Source organism: Ochotona princeps, chromosome 13 (genome assembly GCF_030435755.1).
Source record: "Ochotona princeps isolate mOchPri1 chromosome 13, mOchPri1.hap1, whole genome shotgun sequence".
Classification (NCBI taxonomy): Eukaryota; Metazoa; Chordata; class Mammalia; order Lagomorpha; family Ochotonidae; genus Ochotona; species Ochotona princeps.
The window spans coordinates 61,310,348-61,328,419 of NC_080844.1; the positions used below are offsets into that span (position 1 = coordinate 61,310,348).

The 18,072-nt window shown below is 46.5% G+C and overlaps 1 protein-coding gene across 3 annotated transcripts in view; it reads left to right on the forward strand.

Moving 5' to 3' along the window:
• Positions 1 to 18,072, forward strand: part of PLPP4 (phospholipid phosphatase 4) — a 543,342-nt gene that overhangs the window by 204,152 nt on the left and 321,118 nt on the right. The window contains exon 1 of one of the 3 annotated variants that reach the window (XM_058671853.1): positions 15,189 to 15,396. The exons of the other annotated variants lie outside the window; for them this stretch is intronic. The gene's annotated coding sequence lies outside the window, so the exon portion shown is untranslated. Of the gene's footprint in view, positions 1 to 15,188; positions 15,397 to 18,072 lie in introns of those variants that run through there. 3 annotated transcript variants of the gene reach the window in all.

Below are 18,072 nucleotides of genomic sequence, written 5' to 3' on the forward strand. Positions count from 1 at the left end.
AATGTAGCCTGTGCCCTCCCCCTCCCATTTGGAGAGATTTCCAAGACAGAAAATGTTGTGAAACTGTAAATCTGAAGTGCAAGAGGCAAGACAGAGACTCAGACCCATTGATGTTGATTCTGTCTCATGGTAAAGGAATCAAAGTGTCTGTGAAGGTAGCTAGATATGGGTGGGATCTCCCCACCCTGTGCTGGGGTGTCCTGTAGAGAGTGGGGGCTGGTTGTCCCCCTTTCTCTCCCCCATTCAGGGAGGTGCTGAGATGCATGAAGTGTGGGCTTGATGCTCCACGCTGTGGTGTGAAATCAAACATTATAGGTATTAGAAGAACACCCAAATTCCTTAGAGATTATGAAGGAGATTAAAGAGTCAAGAATTCTGTGTGTTATATTTAAACTACAACAGCAAAGTTGCCATGTGTGATGGTAGAGATTGTCTCTCCATGCTTGTGATCTTGACCAGTTGGCTTTGCTTTTCTGAAATTATGCTGTCTTCGTTATAAAAAACAACAGTTTGTTAGATGAATAAAACCCTACACAAGCACTTAAAATGTGTTAGTAATACTGGAATCTGGAAGCTGTAATTCAGGAGACATGTGCAAACACAAACTACGAGCATTTGTTTTTAAAGAGAAAGAATTTGAAATCCACAAAATATTTGTCGATATGACAGAGTGTCAAGAATGCCGACAGAGATGATGAGAGTAGAAAATACCATTTCACATTCTCTAAGATTGTTGAAGCTGGCATGCAGGACAACAACTTGGCTCCCTTGGGACTAGGAGGGGCTGCCATGTGCTTGCTGTGGATTGGAGTCATAATTCATGCCTGTTCAAGGGAAGTCATTAGGATGACACATTGCCAGCATAAACAGCACAAGATCCAGGCTCTAGAAAGATAAACAGATCATGGGCACGTTTCCACTGATAGGAATGGCTGCAGGGGGTGGGGTTATGCTTCATTCTTTATTCCAAACCCATGCCCAGATATTGGCAAGGGAAGGTAGCAAAGGGCAAAGGTCCTGTTTAGAGTAAAAGCTGAAAGTGCTGTATCCTTAGCTAACCTGTCGTTTGCCTCACCTCTGTGCTGGATAAGTTGTCATCAGCTTTGGCCATCCTGCATTCACTTTCCTTCTGTGTCTAAGGATCATCCCCCATCCGCAACCATGAACTGCAAGAGGGGGGAGGCCACGGTGAGGGTGGCAGAGCCAAGTCTTCTGTCTTGAGAACTCCAAGGATAGAGAACAATCTCTGACTGCATCTTCCTCTCCAGGGTGTGGATAAAGACAAGGTCACGAGTGAAAGAATGTATGAAATATTTTTCTGGGTACTTGGAGTAGACAAGACACTTGTGCTTATGAGTAAGCGTGAAACAGCAGGTTGGGTTCGCAGAATTGCTTTTTTATTGAATTCGACTCACAGGGGAAGAATGATGACATTTGGGCATAAAATGAAACTGATAATGCAAATGAAATACTTGCAAGATTGTAAAGTACGAGAAAAAATGTTAGTTCTTTTTAATTCCCTACCTTGCAGGATTATTTGTGGCTCAGATGAGACAGTACATAGCTAATGCCCCGTTGGATGATAACAAGTGCTGGGAAGCTGACTGTGCATGTCCTCAGAGACCCAACGAGTCCACAAAGAGGCTTGTACAAGCATGTCTGTCGCAGCATTATTTGCAATCAGGAAGAGATGGAAGTACAAGCTAACTGGCCAGAATAGTAAGAGGAAGCAGTAAATGTGATAAATGCATGAAATAGAATGTCATTCAACAAGTAAAAACTATTTTCCATTTGCCAGTCACGCAAAGGACAAATACATCTTACTGGATGAACCCTAAACATGCAAAAGGCTGGTTAAGTTTATTAGTTGTCAAGCAAGGTCAAATTAAAGCCATATTTACAGCTGTGGCATATGTTTAAATTGATGATATTTGTTCTGGCACTGTGACATAGCTGATAAAAATCACTGCCTGAGGTGTTGGCATCCCATCTGGGTACCAGTTTGAGTCTTGGCTGATTCACTTCTGATCCAGCTTCCTGTAAGTGTTCCTAGTAAAACAGCAGATGTCAATCTAACTCTTAGGGTTCCTGTGCCCATGTGGGAGACCCGGGAGAAACTCCCGACTTTGCCCCAGCCCAGCGCAGACTGTGGGGCCCTGGGGCGGGGGGTGAATCAACAGATGGAAGATCTCTCTCCCTCTGTCTCTCTCTCTGCCTTTTATAACTCTGTTTTCTTTCAAGTAAATTCTTTTTTTTTTTAAAAAAATGGCTATATCCAGCTCCTCTGTGGTTGCAGGGCAAATTGCTGTGGGCACTTTGGAAAACAACTTGGCATTCTTGGATGCATCTGAAGTTGAATGAACTCCAAATCCAACAATTCCTTTTTGTGTATATACCGAAGAGTGTTCATGCCAGCTTTGTTCAGAAAAGCAAAAGTCTGGACACAGTCCAGTGTCTGAGGATGCAAAGTTGTGAAAATGAATGCACAGTAACCACAGGCATCAGCTGGAATGAATCTCACAAACATGATGTTGAACTCTGAGAAGTTGCTGAGTATGTGTAGTTCCACATGTATAAATCTTAGAAGCATTCAAAACTAAAAGAAGTGTTTTTATAAATCTATGGAAGACAATAAAAATCAAGTAAGTAAAGACAAAGAAATAGGCAAAAGGGGGAGTTGATGTGATCAGCCTGGGTGCTGGTAATCTGACAGCAGTTGGCAGGTCTAAAACGTCTTCCATATTAACCTCAATGCTCGTTGTGAGGCTAACATGGATACCTCTTTTACAAATTGGTTTAGAAGGCCAGCTGGGGGGAAATGCGTTCCTAAAAGCTCCCCTGGCTAGAGCTGTTGGGATCCTCCATTTGAGCCCAAATGTCACAAGGCATCCCATGAGTCCCACCCGGTCCTGGAGTGGCTGACGGCAAGCAGCTCCTCACCACCCTTGACACAGGTTCCTGACCACACGTGGGATCTGCAGCCCTGACTCCAGCCAGCCCTGCTGCACCACCTCCCCGAGCAGCTGCAGCCCCTCAGAATCAATATGCAGCCGTCTCGCTTAAGGACCCCTTGTGCTGATTTTCTCAGAAAAAATCGGAACAAGCTTCTCAATAGACTACTGATGGCTTTTTTTCCACCCAAAAAAAGAAAGAATTGAGAGTTCTCAAATCACTGACTTTTTAAAAGTGTGGAGGAAAGCAATAGTTCTGGTGTGGGTATCTCAGACAGATAACACATGTTCTCCCTTACATATAGGAGTTCAGGTTTTAAAAATAAAAAAGGAAAAAGCAATTGTTCTGGGCATAATTCTTTGTGATGATAGACACCCTGAAGTCCTGACTTCTGGGATTGATGATAAGAAGCAAGATAGAATTTTCTGGAGTGTTCTGCATCGTTAATGAGTTGATGGGTTTCATGTGTGTATACAATTTTCAAAGATTACTGACTAGAACACTGAAGATCTGTAACTTTTATTGTAAGTCATACTTGATTAAAAAGTAAAGATAGTTCTGGTGCCAGTATTAACCAGAGACTTCTTAAATGCAGAGTTTTGATACCAGAATTTGTGGGTGGAATGTGGATTGGCCAAGGATGCAGGCCGTTTTTCAAAAATATTTATTTGAATGGTGAGAGAGAGAATGCGAGTGAGCCATCTGCTGATTCATTCCCCAGATGGCAGGCAATGGCAGGCACGGAGTCAAACCAAAGCAGGAGTTTCATCTGATCTCCCACGTGGGTGCAAACACTGGACCATCTTTTGTTGGTTTCCTCACACCGTTAAGAGGGAGCTAGATTGGAAAGTGGAGCAGCGAGGACTTGACCTGGTACCCATGGATGCTGGTGTCATAGGCAGTGGCTTTACCCACTATCCCATAGCACCAGCTGTGGGCTGCTGCAGGTTTTTTTTTTTTTCAAATACTTCCAGCTGATTATCTTCTTGAGAGAAATGTTGCCAAGGGCCATTTGGGTATTTATAACATTATTCTAGGGCTGTACAAAATCATCAGATTCAAAATTGGCCTTGCTATAGATGTATTGACATTTGCATGCCAATGGAGGTTGCCCTGACAGGCCAGATTTTGTGAGCCTTGTGTGGCTCATGGCTGGCCACTCCCCATGCCTGATGGTTTGGAGTGACAGGTGGTGAATATCTTGAGCCAACTGACTGCTTAGTATCTTGCTTTTACACTTGTTACTACATGAGTTGGTGAATCCTCTTATGTTTTGAGTGAGGTTTCTGTCCTCCAAACTGACAGTTTAACTGCAGAGTCTTAGGCTGGTGATCCAGCTGCAGCCCAGAGGAAGTGGATGATGGGCAATGCAGAGCCAGCTGTGGTGACCGCAGCCCCCTTGCCACCGAGTCAATTAGAGTCAGTCTTGAGCATCAGTAGCAGCCTCGCTGGAGTGTCTGACGGAGCAGGTCCAGGTCGGGCCAGGAATGTGCCTTGCTCATGAGTCCCCAGGTGCTGCTGGTGCTGCTGGCTTGGTGAGGCTCATTCTGAAAACCAATGAAGTGGTAGAGGAGGCAGTTTTCTAAGAAGTGAGGTCTTAAAGAGATGCAAAGAGGCAGCATTTATCTTGCTTGCTTTCAGATGTTAGAGCATGAAAATGGGCTTCCAGGAACTGTCTTCCCTGATGCAAGCTGGCCAGGGCAGACAGAGCCCTTTGATAATGGCCCTGAGCTCTGAATTGATAGACCCTGTGCTCTTTACAGCCATTTGTATTATAAGTTTCCTTATTGATCAAGTCATGGGGTTTTATGTTCCCTCAGCTGGATGCACACAAACCAAAAACCCAAGCTCATTTGTATGTGACATTTGAGGCATTATAATGCATGTGACACACTATCTTCCAAAAAGCTGTAGCAATTTACACTTTCTCTAGCAGAATATTGGCCCATTTCCTACCCTGTAGCCTTGTCAACACTGGGTAATAGAATTTAAGAAATCTTCACCGGTTTGACAGGTGCAAAATGCTATCCTTTGGTGTTCATTGGCATTTCCATGATTATTAGTGAGGTTGGAGGTTTTAACATCTAGAGGCAGGTGCAGTGTGGAGAAGACAACCTATCAGTAGAGTGCCCCTGTTATTGTCACCATTAGTTGCTTTCGCTGGCTCAGGTGGGACTGTGAGCCCATGGTTTGAGTTCACTGTTGCACATGGTGCACAGTCCCCTGGTGCACAGAGTGAGAACTGTTCCTGAGCAGAGAATTCCTATCTGTGCTAGTTCCAGGAAAAGTGAAGAGTCTGGCCTGTGAGTTTTGTCTTTGCTGGCTCCTTTTCGCTTGAGATGAGTTTGCGTGGTGGCCATTTTTCTCTTTCCCAAAGTGATCAAGCATGTAAACTGTCAGCGTGGGAGTCCTCTCTGAAGATGTAGTAGGAGCTAATCCTGAAAGTGAGGGGAAGCCCTCAGAAGCAGCACTGCCTCTTAACGAAACATAGCAGGCGACATGGGACAAGGTGCCTGCCTGGTCGTGTCAGTTCCCACAGCAGCTGTTGTAGCTACTGCTGCCTCCAGTATTTTAGGTTTTCATGATGCAGGTTTAAGAATTACATTTCTGACTTGGATGCATCCTAGAAGTTGCTGTAATTTTTTCCAGTTCCCTAAAGCTAAGAATTGTCAGGTTCTTGCTCAAAATCTGTTCATGCTGTATTTATTTTCCATTTATGTTTGCAATTGGAGGCTCCTCCCCATTTCTTACCCTTCCAAGAGCACTTTCTCCCCTTGAAGGAAAACCAAAGGACAGATTCAGTATATCAATCCCATCTCTCAGAGTTGTTGTCATAGCAAAAGCTGGGAGGCATGTCCCGCATTATCTCATCTCTGGGTCACTGTCAAAGAGATGGTGCCTGAATTCTCTGTCTTTTATCAAAATGGGAGGAGGAAGTTACCAGTCCCATCCTTCTGATGTCCTTTAGCTCTGGTTGAGGAACAAGACATTGCTGCTAATTGTGAAGGAGTTTTTGTTTTTGTCCTTTGAGTGACTGCCCTGAGATGGTGCCTAAAAGACACAGCATTTCACCATCTGCTCAGGACTTTTGCTTCCTTGGAATCCCCTCCTGCCACTGTGGCAGATTCCTCTCTTTCTCTCTTAGATTTTCTCAGATCTTTCCTGCCTTGGAGCCCCTTCCTGTCACTAGGGCAGAAGCCCTTTTTGACCCTTTTCCAAAATAAATCCTGCTTTACAAAGCAGAGTTGTCCACCGGAAAATTCTTCTTTCATGTAGACAAGAAACGAGGTTGCTGCTGGGTTTCATGTCAAATCCCCTGCAACATTATTTGATTATTTTTAAATTATTATTTTATTTATATTATTATAACATTATTATGTCAGTATTATTTATATTTTAATTATTTTAAAATTACTGTTTTAATTATTATTAAAATTATTTAACTTCCTAAAACTACAGATAAGCACTGTATAAATTGGTAAGCTTATTGAAATACTATATTGTTACAAATAGTTTTCATTGTTTATTTTCCAGATCAGTGACAAATCATTAAATACAACAAAAATCCAAATCACTGAAAGCAAGAACAACTCCCAACTATTAGAAAAAGTCCCTTACTACAGAAAAAGAATGCCACATGATTTGTTTTTAATTTTTTTCCAAAAACATTGGTTTTATCTGTGAGGCAGAGTTGCAGAGAGAGAGAGAGAGAAAGAGAGAGAGAGAGACCTTCCACCCAACTAGTTCACTCCCCAAATGGCTATGCTGGTTGGGACTGGGTCAAGCAGTAGCCAGGAACCAGGAAGTCTGTACTGGTTTCCCATGTGAATGCAGGACACAAGCAGTTGGGTCATCTTCTCCTGCTTGTCCAGGAGCATTAGCGAGGAGCTGGGTTGAAGGTAGAACCGTATGAGCTCCAATCAGCTTCCTATACCGGATGCCAGCATGCCAGGTAGGATTTTTTTTTTAAAGATTTATTATTTTTATTGGAAAGGCGGATATATATAGAGGAGGAGAGACAGAGAGGAAGATCTTCCATCCGATGATTCACTCCCCAAGTGAGCCGCAATGGGCCTGTGCTGCGCCGATCCGAAGCCAGGAACCTGGAACCTCCTCCAGGTCTCCCACAAGGGTGCAGGGTCCCAAGGCTTTGAGCCGTCCTCAACTGCTTTCCCAGGCTACAAGCAGGGAGCTGGATGGGAAGTGGAGCTGCCGGGATTAGAACCGGTGCCCATATGGGATCCCGGTGCGTTCAGGGCGAGGACTTTAGCTGCTATGCCACGGCACCGGGCCCGCCAGGTAGGATGTTAAAGCACTACATGCACCAGCCCCTCTAAGTCCATTCTTGAGCTGAAGTGAGCAATGGGCACTCGTGCTTGATTTCCTTTGGTGCAAATCATAGGTACCAAAGAGAAACTTTTTGCATTGGTGAAAAGGAACTACATAAATACCAGTGGGAGAGAAAATTGGGTGTTGGAAAAACCAAGAACTTTTTTCCCGGGTTGGTTTTCATGCGTTGTGTATAAGCTAAGCCCTATGTGGGTGTTATGCGTCATCTAGTGGGAGGTTCAAGGGGAAGGCTCGTTGGCTTCTGCAGGGAGATGGGGCCGGCAATGTTTCTTGATTTCATGAGAGCACAGGATGTGATTAGAGCCAGATATTCTGTATTGTAGGCATTTGTGAGTTGGTACTCTCTTGTTGCACTGAGTCTTCCGAAGGTGGAGGCCTGGCAGGTGTCAGTAGAAAGTGAATCCAATCACTCGGAATTATAGCTGGTCCGGAGTCTTAACTAACAAAGTGATCACCATGAAAAATCTGTAAAAAATAGGTGATCATCAGATAAACAAAGAATACCACTGAGCTTTTTGACTTTACAAAGCCGCATCGTGTCTTTCTGTTGGCAGAGCAGTGTGACTCTACCTATGTCTACTGTAGGCCCACAGAAACAGATGTTCTTGTCTGGTCTTTTTTTTTTTAAGCCGTAATTGGTCCTGATATTTGGCACGGTGGAATGCACACATCCTGTATAAAACTGCCTGGGTTTGAGTCCTAGCTCTGCTTCAGGTCTGGCTTCCTGCTGATGTGCACCCTGGGAGCCAGCAGGTGATGGGCCAACTACTTTAGTTCCGCTCACCCATGTTTTGGACTGGCCAAGTCTTAGCTATGGACAACATTTGAGGAGTGAGCCAATGGATGGAAGATGTTTCTCTGTTTATCTCTTTTTCAAATGAATTAAAATCACATCAATCACATTTTTTTTCCAGAAGTTATTATGGCAGAGGAGTTATTAGATGAGAAATATCCTGTTGCACAATAATTATGGCTTGGGTATAAACCAGTATATATGTTTTTCTTTTTCATTCTAATGTGGCCAAGCTACTTACGTCTGAGAGACAGGCAGAGAGCAAATTAGTTTCCAGGCTCTAAACAATAACAACATAATGACCTGAAATGAACATATAAGTTAAATATCATCATTATGGCAGGAGTGATAATGAACCCAAAGCATCATCTGGAGGAAAAGCAATTTAAAATGTTCACTAAAGCACAGCCAATCTGGGGAGTGGGAAATGGGCAAGAACATGGTTTTGCAGCGTTCATTGGAGCACCCCTGGGACACCCTGAAAGGGAGGTTGTGTCAGACTGGATGTGTGTGAGTACGCATGAATTTAAAAAGATATGTAAAGTTACACGTACATGGACAAAAGGGATGAAGTGAAGGCTTTGGTTAATGATGCTATATGCTTATGATTTTGGCCAGTAACTCCCTAGGCTGGGCTGCGATGTGGATGAGCGGTCTGCTTGTGCCTGCAAGGCTGAGCTTCCAGTCACTGCTCGGCCAGCTGAGTCATCAGGACCCTGGCTGTGGCTGGGGCCATCTGGCATGATGTTATTAGCACCTGCATTTGCTTAACTGGAATAGAGGTGGTTAGCTTGATGGTGTCTGCTGAGGGCAGGCAGGGAGAGAAGGGAACAGGCCAGGAGCTTGTCTGATCAGTGGAAGGCTGCCAGAGGAAAGGCAAGATCTCTACAGAAGAGGAGGTTCTGCCTGAAGACAGCAGCATCGACCCTGCCAGGGGTTTCCAAGTACCCTTCCCACCAGCGTGAGGCCAGTTCCTTAACAGAAACCTCTTGAGTTACAGATGTTTGTGTGCGAATCTCTGTCTCTCCTTCTGGTTCTAGTTTTCCGTGGAGCCCTGACCGGTGCCATTTCACATGGGGCTCTCGACAGTTTGCACTTCCCTGACTTGAATCTAAACTTTCAATGACTTCTTTTGGCTCCGACTTACATTGTGTTCTATTTATTTCTTTGGAAATGGTCAAGTCTGGGTAGCATTGTGCAGGCAGGCTCCCGCCGCGTGGAAGGAGCTGAGCAAACAGTGCAATCGCACACATTCTCTCTTCAGAAACTGTGGTTGGGGTTTCCTTCCCCGCAGGATGGTTTCTGGTACAGAGAGGCAGAGCTTCTCTCTGGCCTTTCTCTCTGGCAGATTTTTCTTGCGTGATGTTTAGGAAGTACACGGTACCATCATTTTTCTTTCCAGTGGAAACAGAGTTGACATCAGGAGTTTTGTTTCTGCCTGGAGGTTTGAATCCTTTGGTATGATGAATAATTTTAAATTTGGTGTTAATACTAGCCAAAACAGAAAGTTCTTACAGAAAGTAATCTAATAACCAGGTAGCATTTTACATACGTGTGTTTGTTGCCACTCTGGAGGGTCTGCTAATTTTAGGTGTTGACCCCAGGCAACCTGGGGTCAGGCTGTGCCCTCTCCAGACCACCCTTTTGTGCCCAGGCAGGAGGAGGAGGGGCTCCTCTGGCTGGTGAGTTGCCAGGAGCATGTGTTCTGTCTGCCTGGCCCCATCCTGGGTGCCACCCATTGGGAAAGGTTCATAGTCCCTTAGTTTAGCTCATGCCTGCAGGGTCAAGGTCATTTCTAGCACTGGGAGCCTCTTTGTAGCTGCACAGGAAAGCCATGTCCTTCGCTTCCAGGCTTCCAGTGAGAAAGTGGGGGTGAGGGAACCCCCCCCCAGGTCCCTTTGGTTTATTTCTCAGTATATTCCCAACTGGGGAAGACGAGGAAGCTCCCCTGAACTCCCTCAAGGCCTGGCAATATCAGCCCAACTATTCTTGAGTGGCCGCCAGGTCCCATGTCTAAGATGTAAATGAAGCATCGGTGACTTTCATGTGGGTTCCCTTCCCAAGATATCTCATTAGGTATATTCAAATATTTCAAAATACTTCTGGACAGTGGGCTTTGGGAAGGTTATGTGCCACCGCTGTAGGCACACAGTGAAGTGGTCTATCCTACTTCATGTCAGCTCCAAGCCACGCACTGTTCCAACAATTGCCCTTAATTTGCATACAGTAAATGCAGAAGACATGCTATCATGCTGTGTTAGTCAGCTCAGGCTGCCTTCCCCAAATTCCACAAACAGTGGATTCAGCAACTGAGACGGACCTGCTGACAGGTTTGGAGGCTGAAAAGTTGAGGTCAAGGTGGCAGCATGGTTGAGGTCTGTGAAAGAGCATTTCCTGGGGGGCTGACCATGCCCTCTGCTGTGCCCTCATGTTAGTTCAGGGGTTTTATCTCCAAACACCCAAGTACAACTCCTGGAGAGGCTGAGGACTCAATACATGAGTGCTGGGGTGGGGGCCCGGGAGCCCTTGCCTGTGTGAAGGCTTTCCTGGCCTTGGTGTTTCTGTAGGACAATTGCAACCCCCCAACAGCTAGTTTCCTACAGGTTCCCACTAATGAGCTTTTCCACTTGGCACTGTACTCTTCTCACCAGATGTTTGGAGAAACCTCCTCGCTGGCACCTGAGGATGTGTGTTTACTTGTGTTTGCAATTTCAAGTGTTCTGTCCTCTTGGCTGGCTGCTGAATTTTCAATGTTTGCCTGATGCTTAGGGCTGCGGGGAGCTGGGGAAATCAGAAATTGCAAATGGACCCAACCCACCAGAGCCCATTTTGCCATTGTGGAAGAAATTACACTGGCTTCCTGGCACTGACCCTCAAGGAAGTCCACCAGCGTTACATAGCAAGCAGAGGCCCTCCCAACAGCAGATTCTGTACTGCCCCACTTCTGAGGTTCATCTGAAAGATACTCCTCTCCCCCTTAGTCTCCTGGGGAGTTTGGAAATTGAACAACAGCTGCCTGACTTCTTAACTCTGTATTGCAAGCTCCCTCCCACTTTCTGCTACCAAAACTAATAAATGCATCGCAAATCAAAGTCTAATGACATTCACTCCAGAAAATCTAATCATTGCTAAAAGTCTTCTCCAAAGCAGAACCCCACCTCCTGCTTGTCTCCTGCTGTGGTTGCACAACGTGTCTGATGTTCTAATAGCAACATGCTGGCTTGAGCCTGTCTGGACACTTACCAGATAGGAACAGTTACATTTTAATTAATTCCCCTGAGAGTATAAAATAGTATAGTTAACTTAAAAAAATCCATTCTGTATTTTTCTTTCTGGTGACTTTTGCCTCCCATTCTGTCATCCCTGTGGTTTTGGAATCAAGCGTGACACAGGCAAGGCATGTACAGCAGGCATGTCAGATAAAGATGGCAGCCTTGACTCCGGAGAGGCCACCACATTCCTCTCAGCTGAGCCTGGGTGCCACCAGGCACCAGAGACTTCAACTGCTCTGTGAGAGTACTGACCATGGTGTCAAACCAGTTCCTCCAGGGCTCTGACCACAGATGTCAGGGGGATGAAGAGGTGGGGAGTGACACTTGACAATCCCTGAGCAGCGTGGGCAAGAGTGGACCTAAGACCCAGGCAACAGCTTGAGAGGGGGCGATACAGTCAAGCTTGTGAAGAAGTGTAGGAAGTATAAGGTGTTAACTTCATGAATAATGTAGACTGAAAACACTGTGTGTTAATCAGCATAGGGATGGATTTTTCTCACCTAAGGAGAAATCCACAGGTGAGAAGTTCACCTATAGAATGGAGATACCAAGAGCGACCAGGGACCCAGGCTCTGACATAATTTCTGTTCTATCAATTTTTGTGGAGGGCTTTTCATTTGAAGTTAACCTCTTGGCCACAGACTTGCTGTTGAGGTGACAGCTGTCACATCCAAGTTCCAGGCAGAAGGAGAACTAAGAAGAATAAAAGTACCTAGCAAGTGAATTGGCCTCTTCCCATACCTCCCACCTGCCTCCTCCTAGAAAGCTTACCCTGAAACTCTCACTCCTATCTTCCACCCGATGACTTCTTTCTCCCCACTCTCCTGGACCAGGACTTTGTGATGTATGGACTGAAGTGTGGCCACTCTTGTCTGCAAAGTTGCTGAGAGACACAATGCCTCTTGAAGGTATGTTAGGAATGAGGGGAAATCGCTCTGTGTTGTTGGGGTGACTTGAGGCATTTTGTCAAATGGTCTCCTCTCCTGGTGCTGCCATTTCTAAAATAAGCCAAACCAACCCTGGCTTACGAGGCTTGCTGTGGGCTGGCCTCAGCCTGCCTGTCCTGAAGCCTGTCTTTTCCCTTCCTGGACCCCTCTCATGTGGGGTCCTCTGTGTGGCTCGCTCCTTACATTTGCCTCTTCCCAGAGGATGTTCCTGAAGCTTCCCAAGGCCCTAGTTACTCTCTGATGACACAACATTCTCTGCTACAGCCTCCAACACTGGTCAGTGCTGCCATCTGAAGGTTTCCCTCTAAGTGCATCTGTTAAGCCTTAACCCTACACAGTGATGGCGTGAAGAGGTGGGGCTTTCAGGAGGGGAGGAGTTCACAAGGATGTGAGTGGTTTTGATGCCCTCAGCACCAGTCTCTGGGGGGCTATTCTGCTCCTTCTACCACACAGAGATACACTAAGAAAGCAGCATCTAGAGTGGGCCTTCACCTGACCTTGGTTGGATGGTCTGATCCTTGGTGTTCTGTTGTAGCAGCCTGAACCAAGGGACAGGCATGCTGCTGCTCGGTTGTTGGCATCTGTGTCTTCCATCTGAACCTAGGCCCCTGGATTCCAGGTACCTGCCTGATCTTGTTCTCTGGTGGTGATGGTTCACAATTTCTCTTGAAACTCAAAGTGAGTAGCTTGCCTGGATTTGGAAAGAAATGACTTTTGTCACTTCCATGGTGATCGATTCTTGTGGGGCAGTGGGTGGAGACTTCAATCTGGAAGCACCCCAGGGAGTCATCCAGGGTCCACCTTGAGCAAGCAAAGGTCCTCATTGAGGTCTGCTTGCTTCTGGCTCCTGGGTCACATTTGGGTGTCATCTGAGTTGCAAATTGGCATTGAGTTGGACCTCCAGGCTTACTCTAAGCATAGAAGAAACCTTGACTACAAAATGGCTAGTTCAGGTCTACCTTGCATCCATGCTCCATGGTGTTGGGCATGGAAGTTGAGTGTGTGGTCTGTGGAGAGATGCAATCATCCCTATTGTAGATGGAGGCAATCCCTGCGGCCTGTGGGTTGGGAAGTCTTTCCAGGCCCCAGGCTTTGGGGACAGCCAAGTTGACAGGTGGCACAGCAGGGCTGAGAAGGAATACATACTAAGGAATACAGCAGAGAGGCAAAACAAGGCAAAACAAGGTGCTACCTCCGTCCTGTCTTTGAGTCAGGCAAGGGCTGCCTGGTTCTTTCAGAGGGCATTTCATCTGGAGATAAGTCTACATTTTAATGTTCTGTTTCTGGACTCTGGAGCCTTCATCAGTGTGCATTTAGTTTGCATAAGGATACAGCCCTCTGGCCAATTAGGTTCTGCAGGGAACAGAACCAGGAGGGTGTGTGTGTGTGTGTGTGTGTGTGTGTGTGTGTGTGTGTGGTAGTGATGGCAGCAGTAGTAACAGTATGTATTTTTTGTCTCTGAGTGGATATAAAAAAAAGATTTGATTCAGAGAACTAACGTTCATGATTGTGAACATTGGCAAGTCCAAAATCCATGTGGTAGGCCAAAAGCTGGGCCAGCACTGGATACTGCTGCCTCATGGCAGGGTTTCTCAGGCCACCTGAGGCCTTTGCATGGAGTTGGTGATGTCCTGATACCCCAGCCAGCATGGTCTACTCTATGTAACTTCACTGGCTGTGGATGTCAGCCAATTCTTCAAAAGCACCTCATAGCCACAAGAGACCTGGGCAGTGTCACCTGCACTTTGCCATCACCGTGACCTGGAGGGAGTCCTGTTTATGCTCAGTGTCCCACCTTCCTCGCTCTTGAATGAGGAGGAAGAGGAGGGGGAGGAGGAGGAAAGCATCTCACATGTATATTTCAGCTTGGAAACTTGTTCAAGCACTTTCCACAGGATCTCAGTCCCCCTCCCCATTGCTCACCTGCTTCTCCTGGAGGAACCCAGAGCCCAGCAGTGCCTGCAATTGAGAGCTGCACCTGCCAGAATGGGGATCCCTCCCAGGGAGGACCAATGGCATCCTCCCACTGCTTCCTGCCACCTGCATGACAACACTGTGTGCTTGTTAAAATGCAGGATCTTGGGCCCAGGCCTGCCCCCCTGAATCCGAGCATGCTCCCAGGTGCTGCAGGAGCCTGGAAGAACTGGGGACTCAGAGCAGTTCAGTAAAGCCCTCATGGTTTCACCATACTGCAGCTCTCTCCTGGACTGGGCTGGAATGTGTTATTTTAGGGCAATTTTTCTGGGATATTTATGGTGGATGATTTTCTTCAAGCTGCTCCTCACTTTAAATCCAATTTCACAGAAGCCCTTGGAATGATCTGAGTTCATGTAATTATGTAGAAGTCTGTACTCACCTTAGGGATGGATGCCAGGGGGAAGCAGTGGACTTTGGGCCTGCACACGACCCTGAAGTACTGCTGCGTGGAAGGGAGCACACTTGTTTCCTTCCCACCATGTACCCACTGCGAGAACTCCTCCTCCTCTCCCTGTCAGGAGCTGTGTGACCTGTAGCCTGCACAGTGTTTTTTATGTATTCACTGCAGGTGAGCATTTGGCTAGGATCTTGGAGAAGAGGGTGAAATTATTTTTTTTTATTAAATTTATTCATTAATTACGTTGTGTTGTAATTACATAGAATCTGGGATTCTCCCCCCACCCTCCCCCCTTGGTGGGTTCCTCCACCTTGTTGCATAACCATAGTTCAAGTTCAGTTGAAATTCCCTCTTTGCAAGTATATGCCAAGCATAGAGTCCAACATCTTATAGTCCAGTCAAGTCCAACTACTTATTGGGTAGACCCTCTCTGGTCTGAGGGCAGAGACAGCAGAGTATCATCCCGGTCAAATAAAAGCACTAAAGAGGGTGAAATTGTTGCCAAGATCACTAAATGACAGCCTTGCTGTTGGGCACTGCCAGTCTGCTGGGAGAGACATCGTTCGACAGCTGAGTATGGTCATGGAGGGCATGAGCAAGGACATGGAAAGTGAGTGTTAGCTGGTGGCACAACCGTATCTGAGGCGTGGTCATCTACAATGGAGCTTCCGGAAGGCTGCCTGGAGGCAGTGTTATTGCTGCAAGCAGGTAGGGAACAAGAAGCAAGTTGCCCAAAAGACTGTTGTGGTTATGTAAGGATCTGCTTGGCAAGTGTGGCATGTGTGAGACACGTGCATGTGTATTTCTGCTGCAGGTTTTAGCTTGTGAGTCTGGAGACCATGAAAGCTGTGCCTCAGGACCTGGAGCCCAGGGCTGCCCAGTGGGCATCAGTGTGCAGCCAGCTGTGCCCTCAGACCTTTTCACTCAGTGCTTTGGCAGCCAGGATAGGGCAGCAGGTGGCAGGTGCTCTGGACTGAGCTGGGAGGCCGGGGGCACCCGTGTGCTTGCACAGGGTGATGCCTGCAGCTTGTAGCTGCTGGGTGCTGGGTGCCCGGATTCCCTCACGTGTTCTGGGATCTGTGTGCTCAGTCTTCTGTTTCCATGTCTCCTGCTAATGAGATGTGACCTGCCTCCAGTGGTGGTACAGGGTGTGTTTGCCAAACACGTGCAGATCACACAACCTACTACATGAGTGTGCTCTCTGGAAAGTAGTAAACTATGCACAAGTCCATTTGTGCTACCCCAGTAACCACATAGCTTGTGCCCAGCTTGGTAACTTCATAGCTGGTTTGAGACTGGGCAGCAAACCCTGCAAATGCTCACCTTGGCCTTGACCAAGCATGTTCAGAAGTCAGGACCATGTGTTTGCTTTAGTTAGGAATTCACTGGTTTCTAGAAATACAGACCAAATTAAAACAAGCATGGGTTGAAAATGAATGCTTTGGCTTATATAATGCGGAAATTCGAGGACAGGTCTTGGCTCCTGGTTCTACTTCCTCTGTGTTGCTCTCTTAGGTTAATTCTTTGCACATGGCATCCAACGTGCCCAGTGGCAGCTCCAAGCTTACAAAGTCCTTGTATCTTGGCAGGCAAATGTCCAGTATAAAATACCACAGGGAAACTCGACTGGTTCTGCTTGGGTCACACAACTGTTCTAGTGACCAATCACTGTGGGTGATGAGAGCAGGATTGGACCACTGCAACCAGTAGGAGCAAGTAGGGTAGAGGAACCATGTGGCAGGAAAGAAAGTACATTTTCCCAGAAAAAGGATGACCTTTGTTACATGTGGGTCCTTGTAGTCTTTGAGCCAGGAGTGAATGTAGGGATGGGCATTCTTTCCATTCTACTACCTTCCTTCTCAAAGTGAGTTCAGCCCTCCTGAGGGTCCAGAAGTCCTCAGCACACATGCCCCTATCCCGGATTCCTTCACCAACTTGGAAATCAAGAATGTGAACATAGCAGCTGAGGTGTTGTCTTGATTGCCTAATTGATTTTTCAGCTTCAGTCCTGTTAACCTAAACCACCCCTGGGAAATTGAGTAGTGCCCACTGGAGTATTACATCCACCTGCCTTAATTTCCATGTGAGAGATTTATATGCACGGTTGGGTGCATTATTACCCTGGTGTGGGCACTCAGCAGTGTTTGTGAATTAAGATGGATTACCCAGGCAGCCGCCTACACAGATTGCTTAGAAGGCATTAATTCGTGGTTGGCATTAACTTGCGTGATGGATATCACCAAATGCAAGCCAGAAAGAGCTACGGGCTCATTCGGGGAGGATGGAGACCCTGTGTAGTCCCCAACATTTCCACATGATACATCACGTGGTGATGGTAATGTGTGGTCCTTTCAAGCCTGGTCCCTTACAACAACCGATCCTCAGGTTTCAGGAGAACTGGCCTCGTGTATGCAGTCCAAGGACTCGCCCTACAAATGTCTCTAGGAATGGGGCCCAGGAATCTGCATTTTAAGCAAGCCCCTCAGTTGTTCCCTACATACATTGAAGTCTGAAGACCCTGTCTTGGAGTTTCCACAAATTCCCCTCTGTGAATATTTCACAAAAAAGGGGGGAAAAGGATGAACATTTCTGGATACTCAAGACATGTGTCTTCCCAAGAAGTTGCTTTTTATTGAGTGTCCAGCCAAACAGGTGCAAATCAAGAAAGAGAAAGGCAGGAGATAGAAGTTACTAAGGTAAACCTGCTCACAGTATGGAAGGTGGGCAGTCGCTGTTCCAAGCTGATTTCATAGCTGATGAGACACCCAAAGTCTGGGCTTACTGTTTCGCAAGATCTTTTGGTCAGATCCAGGAAAAGAGCCAAAATTCTGGAGTTAGCGTAGGGCCTCTCAGACCTGAGAGCAGGTCAGAATGTGCTGCAGCTCTTCTATGCCGGATTCCTCAAGCTCACTCACCCAAATCCTAGTTCGCCAAGTCTGGGGAGGGGTCTGAGATCTAACTTCAGTGGTCACCCGTGAAGTGTCAAGGGGGAGAGACCACGTCGGCCTCGGGGACGGCCAGGCCTCCTTCCCATGTGCTTGTATGCTTTCACCTTTCTTTAGTTGTGCTGATGGTGAGTGGAAGATTGTCTGCATTCTTGCTTTGTGCCTGTCACCACAGCATGACACATCACTGGATCATTTTAACACCCAAGTTGTCTGACACTTAGGACATTTTATCACCGTACTCAGATACCTTAAGCACAAACAGCCAAGCCCAGCTATGGGATGGGGATACATTTTTGATAGAATAGAGCTTTTGATGTTGACTCTTTTGGGGACGATTTGGAAGTAAATATATTCCCTCACTCCTCCTAGGTTCTCTGGCTAGAAACCTGGCAGTTGGCAGAAGGGAGAATAGTAAGCAAAAAGCAGAATTTCTTAA